General features: G+C 30.8%; 1 long non-coding RNA gene across 2 annotated transcripts; it reads left to right on the plus strand.

Moving 5' to 3' along the window:
- Positions 1 to 5,087: 5,087 nt before the first annotated feature.
- Positions 5,088 to 24,371, plus strand: LOC143058585 (uncharacterized). Of its 2 annotated transcripts, none has more exons than XR_012973136.1 (7): positions 5,088 to 5,336; positions 16,189 to 16,273; positions 16,663 to 16,804; positions 20,225 to 20,562; positions 21,414 to 21,555; positions 22,214 to 22,321; positions 22,839 to 24,371. It is a non-coding gene; the product is annotated as an uncharacterized LOC143058585 (long non-coding RNA). The 2 variants fall into 2 exon arrangements; XR_012973135.1 differs by lacking the exon at positions 5,088 to 5,336 and adding an exon at positions 12,743 to 12,835.
- The last annotated feature ends 688 nt before the right edge of the window (positions 24,372 to 25,059 follow it).

Here is a 25,059-nt window from a genome sequence, read left to right on the forward strand (position 1 = left end):
TATCATCGAGAGATATATACTCCATATAACTGTTCTCTTCATTTGTCAAAGAGGGGCGAAAGATACCAAAGGGACGTTCAAACTTATTAATCAAAAATAAACTGACAACGTCATTGCCAAAAAAGAAAAAAAGACAAACAAACAAACAATAGAACCAAAAACACAACATAGAAAAATAATGACTAAGCATCACGAACCCCACCAAAAACTCGGGGTTGTCTCATGTGCTACATAAGGATAAGCACATCCTTCTCCACATGTGGCCCCAGTTTAAAGATCTCGAAATTCGACGATATTGCCATTTATATTTACTAGACACGAGGGGACACTGCGTACTGAATAAAGATTAAATGAGCTGTCCAAACATATACAAAAAACAACATCTGATACCTAGATGCTGGTGAAATAATTCTAGCTACTGATTTGGTATACCGTTGCATAAAGATGTGTTACTTATCAAGTTGCATTTCGTCTATGAATACGAAAGCATGTCGCTAGTGAGTTGAAACATTTGGTGTTGGAAGCAATCGTTCTTCTCACATATCTGGTTGAAGCAGTTTTTGTCTAGAGACCATGTAAATGTGCAAACAACAATAAATAAATAAAGTTTGAAGGTATTTATTGAAATATGTTTTTACGCCATACGATAGATCTAAAATTGTGTTGCTGTTGCCAAATTCTAAGTTATAAATTATCAATTATGAATAAGTAAGTTTAGCTTGTAATTTATTCAAGTTTAAAGTCGTCAATCTATTCAGTGTTTAGGAGAAGATCAAGATATGAAACATACTTCTTAGGTTCTTGATTTCAAGTTATTTAATAATGTGGTTTGTTGAGTGACAAGATATCAATATATCTGAAAGTGAACTTTAAAAACGTTGCAAGATGCTTTTTGTGTCATTCAAATGATCTTGGATGAATAACGTTTCTTATGAGTGAAAAGACGATTGGAACAGTAAGAAATCAAAATGAAAACTAATCGGAATACTGGCCATCTATTACTATAAAAAAAAGATGTGTTATGATTGGCAATGAGACAACTTTCCACAAAAGACCAAAATGACACAGAAATTAACAACTATAGGTCACCGTACGGTCTTCAACAATGAGCAAAGTTTGAAACTCATCAGAGATGTCTTACTTATAACTTTGTACGCAGGATTGCACATAATTAATTATGTTAAAAGTTAAGTGAAATTTTCATTAACTGTCATAAAAATAACATAAAAATACCAAAAATAGACGGCTTCAAACCCTCAACCCAGATTTGTCATTGATTTTTCACCTTAACTAACAATATTTAGAGTTTCAATGAGTGTCTATCAAATTAAAGAACATAGCATACACTAAGTACAGCTATTAAAGGGTTTAAAAACAAATGCTCGTTAAAGTGCACTATGGAAAAATTTCATAGACGTTATTACTAATCGTATGAATTATATGGTTTACAACAGTTTAAATTGTTCTTCACACGACATTCAATGTTTGTCAGGTCACTTGATATAACGTCATACAAAGAAATTCTTGATTGTTTCTGAATGTTTTATATCGTACTCCCAAAAATCGGTCTTTAGCAACGATCTAAAGTTTAGAAAAACGAGTCGCTTACACTGTCAATGCTTTGTGTTTAGATCTGAGTAAACGTCACCTGATAAGAGTAAATGTTATCTTTAGCATAAAATGTTGTACAAACTAAAAACCGAGGGAAACACATCAACTACATGTAAAAGAGGAAAACAACGGAATAACAGAAACACTAAAGTGCAACAAAAAGCACCAACATACATTGAAATGGACAATTTAATAACGACTGCCAGATTCCTGACTTGGTACAGGACATTTCAAGAAAGAAAAAAATATGGTGGGTTGTTATGTTTTATGGCTAGCAAAACCTCCCTCTTATATGGCAATGTTGAAAACCATAATCGTGCATTAGGAGAAAACCTCGCTTATTATATAAAATATACACGGTCCCCACGTGGTCGCTTTTAACCAGTGACATTCCAAAAAAATGTAAAGGAGGTACGATAATGATTTATCTTAAGCTAGACATCACAGGGGTAATTTATACATCTGTATCACAATCGAATAATAAAGCGGGTAATTAAAGTTTCTGGTGATAAGGCAGTAACCTGCATTTTGTATATAATTACTACTTTTCATGCTTGCAATAAAAGATATTTACTACACGAAGGAAATGAAAAGTACGACAGGTTATGCAGTCAAAACTTTTAGTAAAGAAAGAGTTGGTAATACATATGTCTTGTCAAGCTTACGAATATTTATACTTTGTTTCAGCTCAAATGTGACATACGGAAGAAGGGAAGGAGGTGAGAACAGAAAGATGTAAGGACGGATTTCAAGAATAACACTTTACGCCCGTGGTAGCATGAAAATATACATATACTGGTAGACGACACATAACAATTGATAATACGATCTTTTGATGTCGATTGATTATATATATATATTAGCTTGTTATTTAATCAATAACAGATGTTATACTACAAAAATAAAGATAAAAATAACAAATATTTTAACAGTTACTTTTAAGATAAGAAATTGAAAGTTTACAGCTCTAGTACACAATGTGGTAAATAAAAATTTACTTTCATTATTCTGAGGTAAGTTGATTCTGACATATAGATTAGTTTTAGACTTGTTTAAGATGAATAGTTTAAGGACCAATGCATATTTTGTTTAAAAATCTATTGACACTGGCATTTATTTGTAGGACTGCTCACACTTTGCATAACTATTAAACCACATGATAAAATGAGTTCTCTTAGTTTATAAACTATAATAGGGGCGAAAGGTACCAGAGGGTAGATCGAAAATAAACAGACAACTACATGGCTAAAAAAGAATATGTACATATATTTTAAAAAGAAAAATTAAAAAAAAAATGGTACGGTTCTACTGACTACCTGCAGACTCGTGCAAGAAAATGGAGGCCCAAAGAACGACAATGTTAAATCATACATGTTACAACACCTAAAACTGGCTGGTTTCAAAATTCTACATATGCATGAATTTGTTATAATATGTGACTACAAAATCTGAATATATCGTACAAACGGCTATAAGAAAGTAAAACATACGGAAAGAGGGAAGGAGGAAAGGACAGCAAGATGTACGGACGGAGTCCAAGGAGAACATATTACGCCCGCAAGGGAATGAAAAATCAAAGGACGAATCAGTTGCTAACGTCGCATACAAATATGAATTGCTAGTATTTCTGTTCTACCGTTCAAACACAATGAAATTCAAGACTACCGGAAAGTACACCTCGTTCATTAATATTCAATAACATAAGTCCTTTATTTAAGTTTGTTTTTATATACATCATAAATACCCATTTTGGGTTGAAATTTGTTATCAACATACTTTCCTTTTTTTCCAACTATATTCACTATGACTCTGATCATATTTGTTTCTTTTAGAAAAAGTAAACAGTTGAGAGAATACATAAAAAACCGAAAACATTTTTCTTGTTCTATAGTTCTATAGCTGAATCAGTATCTTTTACAAGCTCGGTAACCAATAGTCTCCGGGTCTCTTAATAATCAAGTCAAACAATGATACTTCTAAATAAGTAAGGTGGCTGGGATGTCTTTCTCCATCTTGGATTTTGAAAAAAAACAAGATAACCATGGGTCATTATTTTTAACGAAATGAGAAATTTTTGTCATGCATGTGTAAGACTTCTCATGACAATATTAGATGTTATGTGTTTTATCATACTTACGGCTGTATTTTACAAAAACAAAACACATTTCTTGGTTATATTCACCTTTTATTTTTTTATTTTTGCCAAATAAGGGGAGATAACTCAGATAAAAGGGAAGATAACACAGAAAAAGTAGTTAGTTTACATTGAAAAATGTGTTGTGAATTTTATTATGCACAAAGATAACAAGTCGCGTGCTTCCATTTTTTCATTTCTTATGTAATGTTATGAGAGCGTGATCTTTTTTCGCAAATTTTTTATTATACTTTGAACAAAGCATGATATAAACCACATTTTGACAAATAATTCCAAAATTCTGTGAATTTTAATTAAACCTCCCCCCCCTAGATGTACCTTACTTGCGGTAAAGATGATATTTGAATTCGAAAGCTTTAAGGCAAACAAAGTGGAAAGTGTATATGCATATTTATACATGCTATTTATATGAAAATTGTCACTACTACTTTTGTAGGTTAAAATTGCATGCTTTAATCAGTGATTTAGTTGTTTTGCGAGTAATGATAACAAGTATTGCGTTGAAAAGCAAATTTCTTATTTCAGTTTATATGATGACTAAAGATTCAGAAAATATAATTACGCAATTATAAATATCATAAAATAAATGATTTTTGTGATGTAATTTTGGAGCACCATTTTGTCCATATTTACAGCAATTATTAAAGTGCTTAAGCGACGAAACATGACTACAAATAGTAAGTTCAATCCTCTCACGAGACAGCACTCTAGATAACTAAATCATCGTGTGGTTGGTTGATTGACAATTTTAATGCGATGGAAAGCTCTCATCGATAATCTTCAGTGATTTTTATGGCAGTATATAGTTGTAGGTTGCACACAGTGTTAACATCGAGGCGTTATCTTTAATTTTGCATTAATTGTCTACTAGATGATCAGGTTAAAATAATTTATCTTTGTAACACGGTGTTATTTTTACTCCACATGGACAAAAGTTGAGAACATCTAGTTAAAGTGACTTTCAATTGACGATATCAGATAACATATGAACAATAAACAGTCTACCTTAAGTGAAGATTCCATGTCCTGTCAGAAATTGGTGATTTAAAAGACTTGGATTGTAATATACGAAGACTCATTGCTTGTTCTTCAGTTTGTGACAAAATATTTCCGGTGTGAACCTTTAAAATATTTTTCTAAAAGCAATAGCTACACTGCAAATATTTATAACGACATCAAATTAAAACAGAAATAACTTTACGAGGTGATTAAGGTTAAAGAAAAACTACTTTTGTTGGTGTCTTTTACGTATTTTATGATTTGTATTTCTTCGTGTCGAGTAAGCTGATTCTGGAAATGAGGGACGACTGATTCTGGAAATGAGGGACGATAATTTATTCTCTGTATAACTTTAAAACATCTCGTAATGGTGAGAATTCCATGTTAAGTATTTGACTGACCTTTCAAAACTTTACTCCGTCTTTGCAATCATTCCGATACGGACGTTTAAGTTGTTTTATGTGATCAAGATAAACAAATTAGCCCCATTGAGATTTCAACAATTATTTCAATATATTTCATGTTATGAACAGTTGCGGTAAAGGAATACGATCTTAAATTGCTTAGAAAGGTAAGTGATTTGTTTGAATAAGTGCAATTTTGTATTTATCTTTTTTATTTGCTCAAATTGAATATTGCTTTTAGTCATAACTGATCACTGATTGCTTAAAGGTGTCAGAATTATAGAAAATAAAATATCATCATATGTGCAATAACATTTGTGCTTTCATACAAGTGTAATATTATCTTATTCCTAAATATCTTATCAGTATCTTTTCAAAAATGTGTTTTCCTTATATTTTTGAAAGGAAACAAACGAAGAAATGTCTTACTGTATTTTCCAACCAATCTCTCATTTATGGTACGAATTCTTTGAGGGCAATTTGAAAAGGGGAAAGGGGATACATTGATTATAGAAGACAAATGTTTTTAATAATGTGATATCTTTGATAACTATTTACTATTGCAGTTCCAGTAACTGTGAGTTCTGTTATTTTATTGGTGGTGTCTTATTTGAATTGGCATGACACGCTTGTCTTAATTACATTGAAAGCAAAATATTTAATGAAAGTTGAAGCCATACTACATTTTTATACTGTAAAATAATGAGATATTAAAGGAAAATGAAGACCACAAGTGAATAAATTTTATACTATTATACCAGTAATTTGGAAATAAGTCTTATCAGGGCGCAGCAACAAATATTGACACTGTATTCAATACTTGATATCCCGGAATGTTCACAGGCATCATTGATTAACAATTTCTATTCGGTCATACCTTTTAGGTTTTTAGAGATATTCTATGAATTACTGTATAGACATTTTATCATGATTGTGTAGTACGAAAACTGTCTTGAAAATTGAATTACAAATTATTTTTCTGGTACGTCAGAGCTATGTCATAGATTATAATTGCGATATTGTAGCAGCGGTCGCGTCAGGGGTCCTTAAATAACATATTTCAATAAAAGACAGTGTAATCAAATTAACCCCCGGCATGTTTTTGAATTTTGCAAAAATGTCGAAAAAGTTCAGATTTTCTTTTCTTCAATAAAAAAATCCATTTTCGAATTTGCTCTTTTCGCATTGAATATCCTTTAAGGGAAAAAGATAAAATTAAAAATAAAGGATAAAAATTCTGACTGTACATTGTAATTTCTCATAGAACATGAATAAAAATACATATAATTTAAGGCAACAGTAGTATACCGCTATTCTAATCATAAATCTATTAAGCGTATAACAAATTCGGGTTACAAAACAAAACTGTCATCTCAGTTGGGACATGATTATAAGCATTACCAATTATACATTCAGTTTGTATGCTAGATTCACAATCTTAGTAAAATAAGTAAAACAGATGTTTATTGGACATCCTAACGCAATTCTCAAACATGTTATAATGTGTTCAATCGGCGAAAAGATTATTTCTGTCTTATTCCCTTTAAAAAAATGTTTGATGTTAACAGTTAGGAAAGCCAGAGTGTATAAATTAACTTTTTATAGGTACCAGGATTAAAATTGTATTTATATAAAGAAAAATTGTGTTTGTTTTCTAACGAAATTGTTATGAGTGATTAAGTATATAATAGATTGTTCAGCGTTCTCAATGGTTATGTATGCATAACAATTGTCGAGTGTCTATGTGATATCGATCCCAAGTTTCGAAAATATCAGAAATTTATGATGGAGACCTGTTATTCAAAAATATATTTAATTATTCCACTGCAAACCTCCTGGTAATTGATCCCCATAAATTTCATTGTATATTATTTGAATAAATTTCACGGAACACTATAAACAATGAATTTAATGTAAATATATTATTGACAAGGAATAATAAATAAACCAACATAACCAATAAATTGATATTAAGTAAATAATTAGAAAAATCCTATTAAAATTAATTAAATTATATGATAAAATCTCACAAAAAACAAACAAACAAAAAAAATGGACATTTTCAAATCATGTGCATCTGTTATCATCAGTGTGATCGCTATCATTTAGGTATCGTATTTCTAACAAAAACGATTCTAAATAGACAACCAATCGTTAATCACAGATACATAAAAACCAACGAGGAGGTCTCACTTTAGAAATCCTTTTAAACTATTTCAACCTTTAAAAAATTAAATTTGTTCTGAAAATCTCATTTTGTAGTTTTAAAAGATTGAGCTAGACAATTATAAATTTATGTTTTGTAGAATTTCTCTACTGCGTTAAATTCAGTATTATGATTTTAAACAAAGCGCTTGCAGTCAGTTATGTACTGGTTATTCTATGTTTAGACTGAGTAGAATTTGCTATTTTCCATGTACATATCAGCATCATATCGATTTGTCTAAAAGCTACATACTGATATACTTTAAACAGTATAAAAAAAGATACTATTCTAAAATAATGCAATTACAAAAGAAGTCTAATGTTCTATTCTATTAGTAAGAATTAATAAAGTATAACTAATAGGGTCAAGGTTAATATAAATTTAACAGTCCTGAAATTAGTTATAGTTGTACTAATTCTTATATGCATACATGTATCAAGTCAGGGTAATGTAGATTCAAAAAAGATGTAAACGTCTACTTTGTCAGTTGCTATTTAAAATTGAAAATTGAAATGAAGAATGTGTCAAAGAGACAACAACCCGTCCATAGAGTAGATAACAGCCGAAGGGCACCAAATTATTACTAAATATATAACCATTTCAGATACTTGACATTTACAAAAAATGACATCATGTAATTAATTAATAATCAGTCTGTCATTCATATAATAGCAATCAATTAATCACTTAATCCAGAATACCGTCATACAACCCCTTCACATGGTGCCAAATACTGGAACGAATGTAAACGAGCCGTCATATTCTATAAAAATGATGGACATCAAGCGAGACATCAAGTAACTGAATATATGATGAATTACACAATTCATCTATGCTTCACTTTTACGCTAATTCATTTGGATTTAAAGCATTTGAACATCAATCATTTTTCTTTCTTTATTTTTCATAAAAATTTAGATTCTCTGATAATGGCTGTTGTATTTATTGTGTGTCAAAAGAACTGATTAATTTGTAACATCTTAGGAAGCAATTTATGTATTCATAGATAAAAAGTAGCAAATAAATAATTGTATAATTGACAGATGAAGATAGTAACTTTACTTAAGTGACAAACGTGAATTAGAACGCTAATGAAGCACATCATTATAATGTTAATACAGTGACAGGCAGACAATAAATGTCAGTTAAATAAAAGTCTGTAGATTGCAATTGGCATTGCTATATGTCATAAAAAGTACAGGTTTTTTGCTGTTCTAGTTGTTAAATAAGTATAGGGGGAGGGTTGAAATCTCACAAACATGTTTAACCCCGCCGCATTTTTGCGCCTGTCCCAAGTCAGGAGCTTCTGGCCTTTGTTAGTCTTGTATTATTTTAATTTTAGTTTCTTGTGTACAATTTGGAAATTAGTATGGCGTTCATTATCACTGGACTAGTATATATTTGTTTAGGGGCCAGCTGAAGGACGCCTCCGGGTGCGGGAATTTCTCGCTACATTGAAGACCTGTTGGTGACCCTCTGCTGTTGTTTTTTTTATTTGGTCGGGTTGTTGTCTCTTTGACACATTCCCCATTTCCATTCTCAATTTTATACCTTAATGCAAATCTTTTATTTGAGATAAAAGTCATCAAACATATTGTATAAGACTACATAACTAATTCTGACACACATTAACCTAGTCAGCTTTGTATGACTTCTCTTACAGTTTATTTACTATCAGTTTAATGGTTAAAAATGTTAAACAATTTTGAAATCATTCGTTTGATATATTCATTATTTTCTTGTAGAAATTTGATATGTGTAAATCTATATGTATGCAGTATCGCCGTTTTAATCGACGATTTCTGCTGTAGTGTTTAAAATAGTCCATATTCCAAGAAATTGAAATTTCCGCCAGTAACAGTATCACAAAAATATCAAACATCTATGTGAGGCAATTCGCCGTTTCAGAATCTAATGCATTCTGGGTAATATTTTCAAAAGTCTACACCAAAGTGTCGTGATTGGTTAAAAACGTCCAAAAAAATGAAATTCAACCAATGACGTGACGTTATTTTCATTTTGGGGTACGAACAATCAAATTCCCATAGTCCTTTAGATTCTGAAACGGCCAATTTCAATAAGGGGAAGTCCATAAAAATAGACACATCAATCGCTATCATCAAAAGAATAATAAAAAATTATAAATTATTATCTATTCTCGAACTTCGTCCCTTCAACAAAGGAGTACCAATAGATATAAACGTGTACCGCTTATTACAACGCTAAATGCTGATTTGATCTGAGAAGATTTTGTACGCTAGACGCGCGGTTCGTCTACAGATTAAAAAAATCCAATTTTCTGTACGAAATTGAAGAGCCTTTAGTATCAAATATTTTAATAGATATAGGAAGACGTTGTATGAGTGCCAATGAGACAACTATCCATCCGAATGACAATTCATAAAAGTTAATCATTATAGGTCAGGGTACGGCCTTCAACACGGAGTCTTGGCTCACACCGAGCAGCAAGCTATAAAGGGCCTCAAAAATTAGTCATGTAAAACCATTCAAACGGGAAAACCAACGGTCAAGTTTGTATAGATGACCATTACCTTTTGTTGATGATAAGTCAAGAATGACTTTGAATTTTAAAATGAAGGAAAAAAGGAAACTACCAGATTTGAAATAATTTTTTTGATATTGCAATGGAAGATAAGATCAATATATTTTTGAATTTTCAACCGAACTGTCCTTGATGGACTGTTGAACACTCACAAACTAATGAAACACACCACACTCTTCATAAGCTGTTTGAATCCATTAGGCTGTCCAGTGGTTTTGACTATTGGTTATCATCTGCCATTGTTGTTATTCACTAAGTGCACGTGTTATCGTCTTCAATCAAGCAGTTAAGTTTTTTTATTACATAGTTTCTTCACATTCGTTATCCCAGGGCTTGTGAAAGCGAACTTTCTATAGTGGGATGATGTTAGCTCTGGCCGAACGATGACCTATAGATGTTTATAACTTTTTCATGCAGTCTTCGTTGAATGGAGATCTCATTGGCAATCACATCACATTTCAAAGTATTATATTGTCAAGATACCGCTTCAGGAAATGTAAATACGTTCGGAAAAAACGTAAATTAGCTGTCACTTCTACGAAGTTATGTCAATAATTTGTTAAATTCAGTAATTTTCGTAGTTACTTTTAAAATACTTCTTGTCACAGACTTTATGTTGAATTTAATTTAAAGTAGATAAATCTAAAAAAGCATGATAAATGGATCCCAGAACAGCGGATCTCTCTACATTGACGTTTTTGTTCGAATTACTTGATATTTTGTCGGATGGGACCATGTATGCTTCCTCTTTGGTATGTATTTTGATTTTGTTTAAAGTCGTATGGTTCCCTATAAATCTAAAATGTACATTATTTGGTCCCTATTTGACATTTGTTTCATTGGCAATCATACCAATGATATAATGAGATGCAGCAAATATCGTTACACAAAAAACTAGTATATATTATACATAAAGGTACTTAATAAATTGATATCGCAATGTTGCATTAAAATGAAGTTAAATATTGAGTATACAACAAAGACTCTTATAAAGAGAGATTTGTATATCCAATACATATATATTCTATGTAGTTGTGTAGTTCTGTTCCTCCAAGAAATAAAAATTGAGATTTTTTTGTAATTTTATATAGTAAACACTGCCATGTTATCCTTTGATGAACGAAACGATATTCTGTCACACTAGCGACTTTACTAATTAGAATCACGCAGTGCAAAGTCATTATTTCATCTTCATTGCTTTATCTTTCAAATGACTGTATTGACATTTACACATCCTTTAACCTTTATTCATTATGTTTGCCGTTGTTGTAAAACAATTCACAGTTGTTCGAACAGTCGTCGATATATGCGCTATATTGAGAGAAAATATAGCAATTAGTTCACTGTAACGTTTTTGGCAACCATTATACATAAAGGGAACAATCTTTCCTTTTCCTTTATTATTGGTGCCAAATAATTATGTGACAGGATTTTTTCACATGGTATACTTTCCCTTTGGAAGAATCAAGCTAGTTAAGTGTAATGAGTTATTGACCTCGTGAAGCATAGACAAAAATCGCTAATGCATTACACAACACTGTAAGACCTACACACAGTAATACAAAAGAGCTAACGTTAAAACAAAGACAGCAAAACTTTGTGTATCTATTGAGAATGGCAACAAACTGTGTGATGCTTTTTGCTAATTCCGCTATCAACGTAAGTCTATGTTTCCATTATAGACTTTGAGTGAAAATCTTGATAATCTATGTGACTGTTTGAAAAATAGCATTTTCATCCATTTTTCAAATAGATTGCAAACGTAATTAGTTGTGTATATATGTCTAAAGTCTGTTCGTAATGGTTAACTATATGAACCGAGAACACTAAGCCTTTGGTTTAATCATGCATGATTCTCTTTTCATTAAAGTGCACTGTTGAATTAGAAGGTTTCTGATTGTTTCAAGATAATTGATCGCAATCAATAACGATCTCGGTTGGCTTTTAAGTATAAAGAATGATGATAACATTTAAATTTTGGTGGAAGAAACTGAAAAAAATCCGGAAAACAAAATATATAGAATAATCGGGTGATGAAACATAAAGAATTGAAAATAATATAAAGGGCAAATGAATAATAACAAAAGAACAGAGTTCCAGTGTATATACTTTATCTATTCCCGTCAAGTTTTAACAAGTATAATTATTAGAGAAATGAAGACTTTAGGACAAAAACAATATATTTTTCACTATAATTAATATTTCCAAGGGTCACACAGCTCTTTTTAAAATAACTGATCAGCACTGGCTTTTAACATGTCTGAGACATTGTTGATATATAGTAAGTTTTATCGGGCAAGAAGTCGGGCAAGAATTGTATCCGTGATAGCGCTAACGATGCCATTTTCTATAAAATTAATATTTTTTAGGGGAATAACTCTTTTAAAAATAATCGATTGTCCACTATTTTAAAACGGGTCCGAGATATTGCTGATAGGAACATTTAGTGTAAGTTTTATGAAATTCTGGCACGAATTGTACATCTGAGAGTGCTAACAAGTCCAACGCAAAAGTGTGCGTGCGGACAAATGCTTAAAACTAGGTAGAAAAAACGGCAGAAACAAATTGCATTATTGCTGTCAACAATGTTCTTCACTGGTCAATCCTTCCAGCGGTACAACAATCTTTATTTTAAACTAGCATCAGTTTTAATTACAGCTATTTTATAAAATTATCAGCAATGAAATAAACCAATAAATATCAATTAGACTTAATTTACTTGATGTAAGGTTTATCATTTGGCAATTATTTTTGTGTATAATTTCCGGATTTTTTTTATATATTTCTTCCGTGAACGTGTTTAAGTTTTTTTTTAGAGTATCACATATCACCTTGATTTTGAAAGAGAAATTTAACACCAACTATAACTTTTTGCATGTGCTATAGCCTATTCACAGGTATCTCTGAATAACAAATTACTTTAAGTCTAAATAGATAAAGATTCTATAAATACTTCGTTTTGATAATCTTTTAATTTTTAACGATAAAAAGTCGCGCGTTATCAGTTATTACATGTAGAGGTGTAAGGTAAACATTATACCACTTAATCTGTTCCAGATGTGTAATTTTATATACATAATTATTATTAATCTATTCATTCATTTTTTGTTTGTTAAATCATATACTTTTCACACAAAGAAATTAATGAAACAAATTGTCAGTTTTATCCGGCATACAACTATTATTCCTTTTCTTACATCCTGGTATCTATTATGAGTTTATTTACATGAATTCGGCTTTAAATACATCATATATATATTTGTAGATTCCGTTTTCTGTTCATAAATGTGATTAGCTTTGTATATACATTCATCATTTTTGTAATAATAACTAATTTCATTATAGTGTTCATCATTTATTTTATGACCCAATATTCAGTTCTTCAATGTCAGTATATCAATATCAAAATTCAGTTTTACAAGCAGAAATCACATAGAAACAATTTTTTAAGTATTGCAGTATTTGAATAAATCGAATTTAACACTGTTACTAAAGTTTTCTAAGGTAGAATATAGTGTAATAATTTGAAACGAAACACTCTATATTTTTTTCTTACAAAAACACGATGAACAGATTTCGATATATACCATGTCGAACACTTTAAATACTCAATGTTTAATCCTTTTTTTTCTGAATGGTTAAAACCTATTTTAATCTCAATTTTAGTGAATTAATGTTTGATATTCTTCATTTCTAATTAGTGTCCACATTTTTAAAATTTTCTTCAAGATAACCATTCTAATTAATGTATATATCATAACTTGTTTTTTTTTTTAGTTTTTTTTTTAATTTACTTGTTGCAATGTACATGTATCTAGCCATTCTTTTAGAAAAGCTTACTTTAAATGGGAAAATTCTGACATCCATTTATATTGCATTTTGAGCTTTTCTAAAATATGTTTCCCGAATATGTTATCATTTTCAACTTGTTGACGAAGAATAGATTTGAGTTTTTTGGCTACCTTATTTTCCTTTGTGCTTTTTAACGCATACTTTTTTTATATTCAAATAAAATTATGGAAGCTTATTTCAATCTGAAGTTGAGTTTATATCATTTACGTTCATATGAAGTATAAGAAATTTCTTTCCATATTGGCTAAATCCCCACACACATATATAATATATATCTTTTAATCCACCCAATTTTGATAATGAATGTTTACATGTTTACCCCGCGCAACACGTTGAGACGCTGAGAAAGGGTGGGGGAGGGGGGCATAGAAAGAGCGTGCGTCTGTCCGGTCTTATAAGCTCTCTCACATGTAAATTTCTTAATAGAATATCAGTGCCGATGTATTATTAGTTTTAAAGAGTTTCTGCCCCTTGGAAACATTTATCATACATATACAAATTTATACTTAAACATATCGTATTTGTGTTGTTGTGCTATTGTGAATGTTCTAGTTAGGAAAATCTGTTCAAATTGAAGCAATATAGATTATTGATATTTCATATATAAATCAAATCTGAAATTTAAAATTCGTGCATATCGAACATGATCGATACAATACAAATTCTTTTTTTTCTGAAAAAAAATATAATATTACATTAATACATTGTCACAAATAGAAAATATATATATTTCGAACAAATACATAATGCATTATAGATTATACATTGAAAAATATTTAAAAAAAAACTAGAGGCTCTAAAGAGCCTGTGTCGCTCACCTTGGTCTATGTGAATATTAAACAAAGGAAGCAGATGGATTCATGACAAAATTGTGTTTTGGTGATGGTGATGTGTTTGTACATCTTACTTAACTAAACATTCTTGCTGCTTACAATTATCTCTATCTATAATGAACTTGGCCCAGTAGTAAATTTACAAATTTTATGAAAATTGTTAAAAATTGACTATAAAGAACAATAACTTCTTAGGGGGTCAATTGACCATTTCGGTCATGTTGACTTATTTGTAAATCTTACTTTGCTGAACATTATTGCTGTTTACACTTTATCTCTATCTATAATAATATTCAAGATGATAACCAAAAACAGCAAAATTTTCTTAAAATTACCAATTCAGGGGCAGCAACCCAACAACAGGTTGTCGATTCAACTGAAAATTTTAGGGCAGATAAATCTTCACCTGATTAACAATTTTACCAATGTCAGATTTGCTCTAAATACTTTGGTTTTTGAGTTATAAGCCAAAAACTGCATTTTACCCCTATGTTCTATTTTTAGACGTGGCGGCCATCTTGATTTGATGGCTGGGTCACCGGACATATTTTTTAAACTAGATACCCCAAAGATGATTGTGGCCAAGTTTGGATTAATTTTGTAAAGTTGTTTTAGAGGAGAAGATTTTTGTAAAAGATTACTAAGATTTACGAAAAATGGTTGAAAATTGACTATAAAGGGCAATAACTCCTAAAGGGGTCAACTGACCATTTTGGTCATGTTGACTTATTTGTAAATCTTACTTTGTTGAACATTATTGCTGTTTACAGTTTATCTCTATCTATAATAATATTCAAGATAATAACCAAAAACAGCAAAATTTCCTTAAAATTGCCAATTCAGGGGCAGCAGCCCAACAACGGGTTGTCCGATTCATCTGAAAATGTCAGGGCAGATAGATCTTGACCTGATAAACAATTTTACCCACGTCAGATTTACTCTAAATGCTTTGGTTTTTGAGTTATAGGCCAAAAAACTGCATTTTACCCCATGTTTTATTTTTAGCCATAGCGGCCATCTTGTTTGGTTGGCCGGGTAACCGAACACATTTTTTAAACTAGATACCCCAATGATGATTGTGACCAAGTTTGGTTAAATTTGGCCCAGTTGTTTCAGAGGAGAAGTGAACAGGTGAACTAAAAAACAATAGAATACCGGTGATCAATACTGGTAATTCAAAATACCATACTGTTTTTCTCTTCAGTGAAATTAGACCTTCCAAATTTTTCTGCATGTTCTATCATTGAACTTTTAACCTCATCATTGTTCCTGGTGAGGTTGAAAGGAAGGTGATATCATTTTTCACACATGTTAAACCGAAATCCCCGTCTGGTGGTTGGCATTTATTTCTATTAGCCAAACACGTTTTACATTTTTGTTGATATTTTAAATCAGTAGGCTAGTTGTCCCTTTTTGTTGTTTCACTTTGAAAGAAAACTTTTTAAAAAATGAGTCTTAACTCTCTATGATATTTCATTTTGATTAAACTTTTCTTTGAGAATTAACATTCCTGGAAAATATACACATGCTCATGTACTACATGTATACTATTTTTCTCTTTGTAGATATTGAAATACCATGGCAACAAATGTAACCGGCAATCTTACAAATGACAGTCAGTGTATTGATTTAGGACCAATTAAAAAAGAGGTGAGTAACTAATGTAATAATCCAGAAAATCTTTATAGTGCCTTTCTTATCCATAGTAATATCAGACTTATACAAAAATAAAGCACACGCAGTTTTGTGGTAATGATATTAACCTTTTTTTCTTAGAAAAATCAGAACTAAGACGGAATAAAACGTATTATCCATATATATAAGGAGAACAAATATACAAAACAATATAAAATAAACCCAGATTTCTAAATGCTGACCCTCTTCTGTTAGTAAACTAAACATGTTTTCAATGTCAGAGAGTTTCAGATCTTAAAACCCCATAAGTCCAGTTGTCCCACAAACATATATATAATTAGGTTACAGTTAAATACACTGGATACCAATGGAAAATGCTGACTTCAAATCATTGTATATTTCAGCCATTTGGAGGTATAATAAAATGGATTGCACTCACAGAGGCAGTAGGAATAATTGTACTTAATACCCTTCTTATACTGTTGTTAGCCAGACGAAAGAAACCGAGCAGAATGGCCTTCTTTGTTCAACACTTAGCAATAGCTGGTAAAGGTTTTGGTACTTTTTTTATATGATCTTAGGCAAACAAATGATAAAGTTTCCTAGTCAAAACTTGTGTTTTGAAATAGTTTCATCGTGAACAGATAAAACGTTTGGAAAACTAATTTTTATTAGTTACATAAGGTACCAGCCTTATAATTTAATACGTCAAATGCGCCTTTCGTCTACATAAGACTCATCAGTGACACTCAGATAAAAATAGTTAGAAAGCCAAAACAAGTGCAAATTTAAAGAGTGTGCACATATAATACTGGAAGTATATTTCCGATCTCAATTGGGGAGTTACAAACTTAGTATATAACACAATTACAATTAGCGTTACTAAACAAAATATGATTATAAAAACGAAAAATGGTGTTTATATACCATATGATATGATATTACTTACTTTTTTGGGAAGCATAACTAATGGAATTTTACGTAGTCAACGTTAAGACAATTTCAACAAACCAAAAGCACAAAATTATCACGGAAAGAATACGCATATACGTCGCAATGAAGTACACATTTTAGATTGATACAATTTTACAAAAGACTGAGTAGTGATATTCTGCAGCTAAATTTCCCCTTTCACACACGTTTCTCAAGTCCAACTTGACATATATCAGTTCTAACCTGTCATTTCGCAGTTCAAATGTCAAATTTTGCATTTTTGCACTTGGAAAAATATGCTCACGTTTGGAGTCATAAATGCTTGGGACGAGATATTTCAATAAAGAACTGACTCATCTTGAGCTTGAAGTAAACAAAAACACGTCAAGTTGTTTGTTGAAAATGTCAACTTGAAATTGCTAAACTTGACCTGAAAAATATTAAGTAGAAGTTTAATAGAAATATCAAGTTGAATGCGAGAAACAAAAATAAGTTGAAAAACGAAAAAAATTAATTGTAAGTGAAAAAATGTAGTTTGAAACAGAGAAATGCAAACTTGAAGCTGAGAAATGTAAACATTGAAATGTCACTTCCGGTTTTACGAAAAAATGTCTTAAACGTACATCTTAACGAAATCGGAATTTATATCATTCTTACAATCAACGCCAATCTCTTATCGATTAGCATAACAGAAAGACAGCAGACTTAATGACACCTTTTCTTGTTTCTGCTTGGGACACACACATTAATATGAGAATAATCTGTAGAAAATAGCAGTATCGATGTATCAAAATGTTAGTAACGACATATATATATAGTATAAAAATAATAAGATTCCCGCCTCTCCTCATCTAAGATCTAAATTATTCAGTATATTTGTAACTAGTTCACAAAACGTGATACTCACAAAATAAGTTTTCTATTATTTTTGCTTTAGAAGTATTTGATTTTCACACCAAAACACTATCTTATCTATTTTTGAAGCAGCAAAACATACAACCCACTTTGTAGCCCACTTAATCAAACCTATTTCCGTCAATTTGGGTAAGTTTTTCTTCCTTCATGGTATATTGGCCGTTTACTTAAAATATCCAGCTCAAAACTACGTGGTCCTACAGGAATCAAAGAGACAATCAGTCATATGATGTCTATTTTAACAACATATGAATAGATCTTACCCTGAAATTCTCTTGTGGTTGATATCTAACTGTATGAACATATTGACTGTAAAACAATAAGTCTTTTTATCAGTAAAAAAATGGAAAAATGAAAACAAAAACGTTAATTTTCTCTGGATTTAATCTTTTTGCCGAAAAAAAATGTTTTGTACTGACCTATAATTCTACTAAGGTTTGACAAAGTCACTAAAAAAAAACTATAACATTTGACTGTATGAAATACTTATCATCTTAAAAATGAATGAAGTGGATATATCATGAAAAAAAGTAAAAATAAATACTCAAGATATGACCTTTTGGTCATACATAATCTTCAATTCAAAAAGAAATTTTAGACTACTTAATTTTATAATCAGTACACGGACAGTATTCGTAAATATAAATCCACATGCAGACATCTTATACGTTCAGGTATTTCACATCCAATATATTATGGTAATATTCTTTACAAAGCACAAAAATGTCTGTATTCACCTCAAAAGCTAACCAAACCTTTAAACAGACTTATTCGGAAATGATATAGATACGATACTGTTATTAAAGATTGCATATTTTGGTATTAATATTGTTTCACTCATATGGTATTTGCATCGGAGAGAAACACAATTATTCTAAAACCGGATTGCATGTCAGTAGTCCTTTGTTCATGTATGTATCATTGTCATTTTGCTTAGTTTCTTTTGTTACCTTTTCTGACATCGGACTCAGACGTCTTTTAAACTGAGTTTTACTGTGCGTATTGCTATGTGTAGTTTTTTTTTTATTCTACATTGGCTAGAGGTTATGGGTAGGGTTGAGATCTCACAAAACATATTTAACCTTGCCGCATTTTTGCGCCTGTCCCAATTCAGGAGCCTCTGGTTTTTTAGTCTTGTATGTTAGTTCATTTTTATGTTTTGGAGTTAAGTGTGACGTCCATTTTCACTGAACTAGTATACAATTTTTTTAGGGGCCAGCTGAGGACCACCTCCGGCTGCATGATTTACTCGCTACGTTGAAGACCCATTTGTGGTCTTAGGCTGTTGGCTGCTCTTTGGTTGGGTTGTTGGCTCTTTAACATATCCCCTAGTTCCATTCAAAATATTTTATTAAACCACACCTGAATATAGACGCTTCGACAAAGAACTGCAGGAACCCTATGCCTCGCTTCAAAAAAGTAAATAAAATGACTAAACTGTCAGTCGATTCCTTATAGGAGTAACTGTCCCGTTTTGATATTGTTAAATAATATTTGATTATTTTGTGAAATAAATAGTGAGAAACAGAGGACTTTAGTAGTCAACACTTCGGTGTTGACATGAATATCAACTATATGGTCATTTTTTTTTTTTATTAATTAACTGTTTGCAAAGGTGAAAACTATTCGAAATACTAAGGATTTTGCACGACTTTTAAGAATTTTGGGTCCTTAATGCTCCTCAACTTTATACTTGTTTGGCTTTTTAACTATTCTGATCTAAGCGTCACTAATGAGTCTTATGTAGACGAAACACGCGCCTGGCATATCAAATAATAAGCCTGGCAACTTTGATAACTAATTAAATAGTTATTTAGTTATTTCAAATGCATTTATTTTTTCAAGGTAACAAAATATAATGAGCAACTGGTTTATATTAAAAAGATCACTCATAGCTATCATTGCGTTACACAAATATACCATCAATCGGTTGCTTCAGTGTCTATGATTATTAGCTTAACAAGGTTTACTCTCCGAGTGTTTACTACTACTGTTTAAACAAATATAGCACGTAAATAAAATGTTTTACTTATATATGCATAATTCATGAATTTTTTTTTCATATTTGTTAGGTTTCTAAACCTTTTCGTATTTTGTATATTTTTTTTTCTTTTGCAGATTTATCAGTTGGAGTGCTATATGTTTTACCAGACACTATATTCTCAAGGTTTCTAAACAGCTGGGAAAAACATTTCTGTTTGTTTTTTTATGGATTTTGTGCTAATATAACAATATTTGCATCGACATTTCTAATTGTTGTCCTCACGATCGACAGATTATTTGTAATAATTAGACCAATATCAGCTTCAATGACAGGAAAGAAATATCGTTATGGACTAGTATCTTGTGCATGGTTCCTAGCTATCATAATAGGCATACCCTATGCTGCTCATGCGTACTTTTCGTGCACGGTTCAGGGTATAAATATATGTGGTCACGATTTCGATAATACAAAGGTACGTATGAACATGAACGTTTTTGATGTTCATTTTTTTTATTCTACCTTATACATACATGTTTATAAAAAAAAGTAGACGAGGAATGTGTTTAGTTTCAGCGACCAATTAAGTAAGATTCTAAAGCCACAATTATCGCTTGTCATGAATATGTCAGTAAGCGTATGACCAAATTTTGTCGATAAAATACTAGTTTTAATGCGTCCAGGTAATAAAAGTTTATTTATTGTGTGCTTGTTATATACAAAACATATCAAGGGCCCTATTGACTCGCACTAAGATATTTGGAAAAATATGAAAGAAAGTATATTGACTATATCTGGTCAAAAGTTTCGTAAGAAATTAGAACACATGACTAATGTCAGCATTTTATATATCTATGTTAAATATTGATATCTTATAATGTTAACACGTTTTCTCGCTTAAATAAGATAAATACAATCTGACCAAGTGTGTCGACCAAAGCCATTGAATAAAATAGGGTTAGATCCACAGTTAGGGAGACAAAGTATCATTGAACACTAACCCCTAAGTACAGTACGACTTATTCATACCGTGGCTTGATTTGAACGATACATTTCAATCGTAAATTATATCCTACCTACAAGGGGTACAAGAATCGACACAAAAACCACACAGTACAATACTCCGTACTAAAACCAATATTCAACTCCTCCTCCAAAAATAAATAAATATAAACAAAGACAAACAACATTGATTGACACATGATCAAATTAGTAATCGGTACAAGCACAAAATAAGTTCAAGGGTACAACCAAAAGAGTACTTTCTGCTTACTACAATAAAAGAGATCGCTTATTTTTTTACAATACCGTACTTGTATTTTACAGGCAGTAGTTGTTGCTGAAGTTTTTATCAATGTTGTAATTCCTGTAATTATCATATCATTCTGTTACTCATGGATCGTATATGTCATCAAGAGACGGGAAAAGGCAGGATTCAATGCACCACAGAAGGTCAGATTCTCAGATGGTATGTTTATATGTCACGCGTTTATTGGTTAATAGGGAATAGAATCAGTTACATAGACGTTACAAACAAACAAATCTGTTCGTTAAATACAAATTGATTACTTTGAACAATTTGTACAAGATAAAAATGTAAAGCGCTTTTGTTTTATAATCAATACTACTGCCATTCTTTTTTTTCAAATTACATAGCATAAATGGTAGAGGACTTTGTCCTAACCCGTTTTTGATATTTTAGAACGGTACATTCATTTTACATTAAATGCATTTGTAAAGTTTTCTCGAGTGAAGACTACAGTGGCTTTTAAGAAATCATCTATACAATGAGAGACCTACCCAATAAACTATTTTGATTTTCGACTTAATATCTATAGTTTTATAGTTCTTATCCTAATAATGTGTATGCATACGCTAAACTCTTGAACGAAATTCTGGAATAAATCCGATAAAATTGCTGATCTTGATCTTGTAGAATGTTCGAATATATGAAGCTCCTAGTACTTGGTTTTTGTTGTTAGTTATTAGCAGCTGCAAATGTATGCACATGTTTACTTCCAATTACACGCAAAGCAGGTCATAATTATACTTAACCATCGCAGAGATATTTAGATATACGCTTACATGAAAATGAGAAAAATTTGAATTCATTTAACATTTTCAAGGGTCAACAACTTTGATTGGTAATTTCAAGAAACCAGAATCTAGTTCATCTTCCGTGATAACAAAGGCTAAGAAGAAAACTATAAAGATTTTGTTGGTAGTAGTAATCGGTATGTATTATTATTATAGGAAACAAGAGAACAATTGCTCACATTCGTTTATATTTGGTCTTATTCTAGATACATTATAATAAGCATCCCCTATTTTATTTATTGTTCAATTAGTGTCCTCAATCATATCAATTTTAATGTGATGTAAAAACAATATTGTTAAAAAAAAAAGAAACGAAAGTCTCATTTTCCCAGTTAATGAAGTTAAAAAACTATGATTGACGTCCGAGAAGAAAAATATGTTTATTTGAATCACGGTTTGAAAGTGAATACATTTATTGCAAAACTAAGATTAGGAAATACACTAAAATTCAAAGATCATTGCATATTACAGTCTACCATTTATATAGTTAATACATGTTCGACCGAAAGTCTACAATGTATATAGTTAATACATGTTCGAATGAAATTTGTAATTAGGCCAATCCATTTTTATACTTCAATAATTTCAAAGAAAAGAGCATTTAAAACGACGGAATGAAAAAATAAATTGCTATAATTTTCTACTTTATTTCAGTGTACATTGTTAGTTGGACTCCTATTAATGTGGCACAAGTACTGAGCGCATTTGAATTCATTCCGCCAAACGAAATCTTCATCTTTTTACATGTGCTAGCTCCGGTAAACAGTATAATGAACCCATTGGTATTCCTGATATTTAATCGTCAAATGTTTGTGCAGGATAGGAGTAGAAGTACGAGTACTGCATATAACACCGCCACTCACATTGAATCCGTTCATCATTGAAGGAATTTTGTGCGAACATATTGCATTTTAATGCATGAAAATTCAGGACAAACACCATGTGATTTTACCTTGGAATATATATTCATTATAAATGAAAGTTATCTATCGAAAACGTTTTCATAATATAGAATATACAACAAAGTATTGCCTTGCTGTTGCTGTCAAATATGAAAGACGGACATAAAGAAGAAGACTTTCGGAATTTATTGTTTTTTAAGATTTCGAAAAGAAAAATTCCATAAAATGTGTATCCAAGCCTCATTTGGTCTAAACTTGAAACTCTTATTGCTTTTCTTTTTTCATTAAATTTTAAGATTACCTTGTATATGAATACATTTGTCACACATTTGTATATAACGGAGATGATCAAGGAAGTTAATTAACCATTGAATGTTCATGTAAGAAACCTTCATTCATAAACGATAAAAAATAATTGGGCCAACGTATGTCAGATCATGTTTAACCTTTTACCTTTTAAAAGCAAATCGTTTACCACTTGTTTTAAATAATAATATTTCCCCGATTTATACTTCCGAATGGGATATTAACACCCTGTAAGAAAACATAGAACATGTAAATAAAATAAAGTTCTTAGAAATGTAAGTTTTATTATAGATATTATATTAAATTACAAATCACAAAAACGAGTTTAACACTAAAATCTGGAAATTGAAAAGACTAGAAATCCATAAGAGCGACCAATACGTTACTACTAAATCTAATATCGTCCATCAAACTTATTTTTATTCCGATTTCCAATTTACAACATCTTATCCTAAATGGATTGTAAAATAGTGCGAATAGCTATAACGCATTATTATTATATTTATGATAACATTATAAAAAAAAAACAGATCCAAAATGCACATAATGCAACATTTTAAGAATTGAATGCTTCTTTTTGTAAATTTATTGGGGTGTAAAAGCGTTGACCAAAGTACATGTTGTATGAAGCGCAGAAGCGCTTCATTCTAAAAATGTGCGTACGGTCAACGCTTTTACAACCTTATAAAGTTACAAAAAGAAGCATTCAATACTTATAATTACATTTTTTAGCTATGATCAAGAAAACACGAATTTTATATATTTTTTTATTAATTCACCTGTGCACTTTATTGTTGGACCACGTGTTATCATGAATGAAAAGTTGTATTGAGCAATGCAACTGCTTAAGGAATAACACGTAATGTGCAGTTAGCCAATCAGAATACAGTATTATAATGAAACATACATCTAATGTAATTATTATTAAATGAAAGAAATGTTACAACAAGGTAATTTTGTTGTTATCATCGTGACAAAATCTTTTGATCCTTTTTTGAAAAATGGATGTACTTTTACGATATGGAGAAAAAGACTTTGGGACTTTAATATAGTATTTACGGATTATTACAGGAATGTTCATTCCGGATGACTTTTTGAACTTTCTTTAAAAATAGAAGATAAATTGTGGATAAATATTGTAAAGATGCATTAGCTGCCAAATTCATGCAATTTGAACTTATTCTAACTCATTCAATAATTTCATTTAGTTTATATCAAATGTTATTCAAAACTATAAAAGTTTCATCGAAAACAAAACATGCGTGGAATCGATATTAAGCACGTTTCGTGTGTATTCCTGACTAAACGGAATCTAATAAACAATAGAAGACATTCCCTTGAAACTATTCATTGGCCCCGTTAAAGTTAATGAATTTAATTAGACATATAAACATAAAATACAATTTAAATGGAAGCTGGTGGACATTAAGTCTTCGATTATATGACCAGAATATAAGTTAGCATTAATGTTAAAAATGCTTCTGAACACTCTTATTATTTCAAACACTTGTGTCATATACCCCAGGCATATATGGTCATGAATAACTTGTTTTGGAATTTCAGAGCTCTTCAGTTTACGTTGGATTAGGTCTTCATATTGTTTGGTCGATTGTTTGGTTTTATGCAGACGTTTCGCGCGTCTTATTTATTAAAGTATTGTTGAGAAG

Source organism: Mytilus galloprovincialis, chromosome 14 (genome assembly GCF_965363235.1).
Source record: "Mytilus galloprovincialis chromosome 14, xbMytGall1.hap1.1, whole genome shotgun sequence".
Classification (NCBI taxonomy): Eukaryota; Metazoa; Mollusca; class Bivalvia; order Mytilida; family Mytilidae; genus Mytilus; species Mytilus galloprovincialis.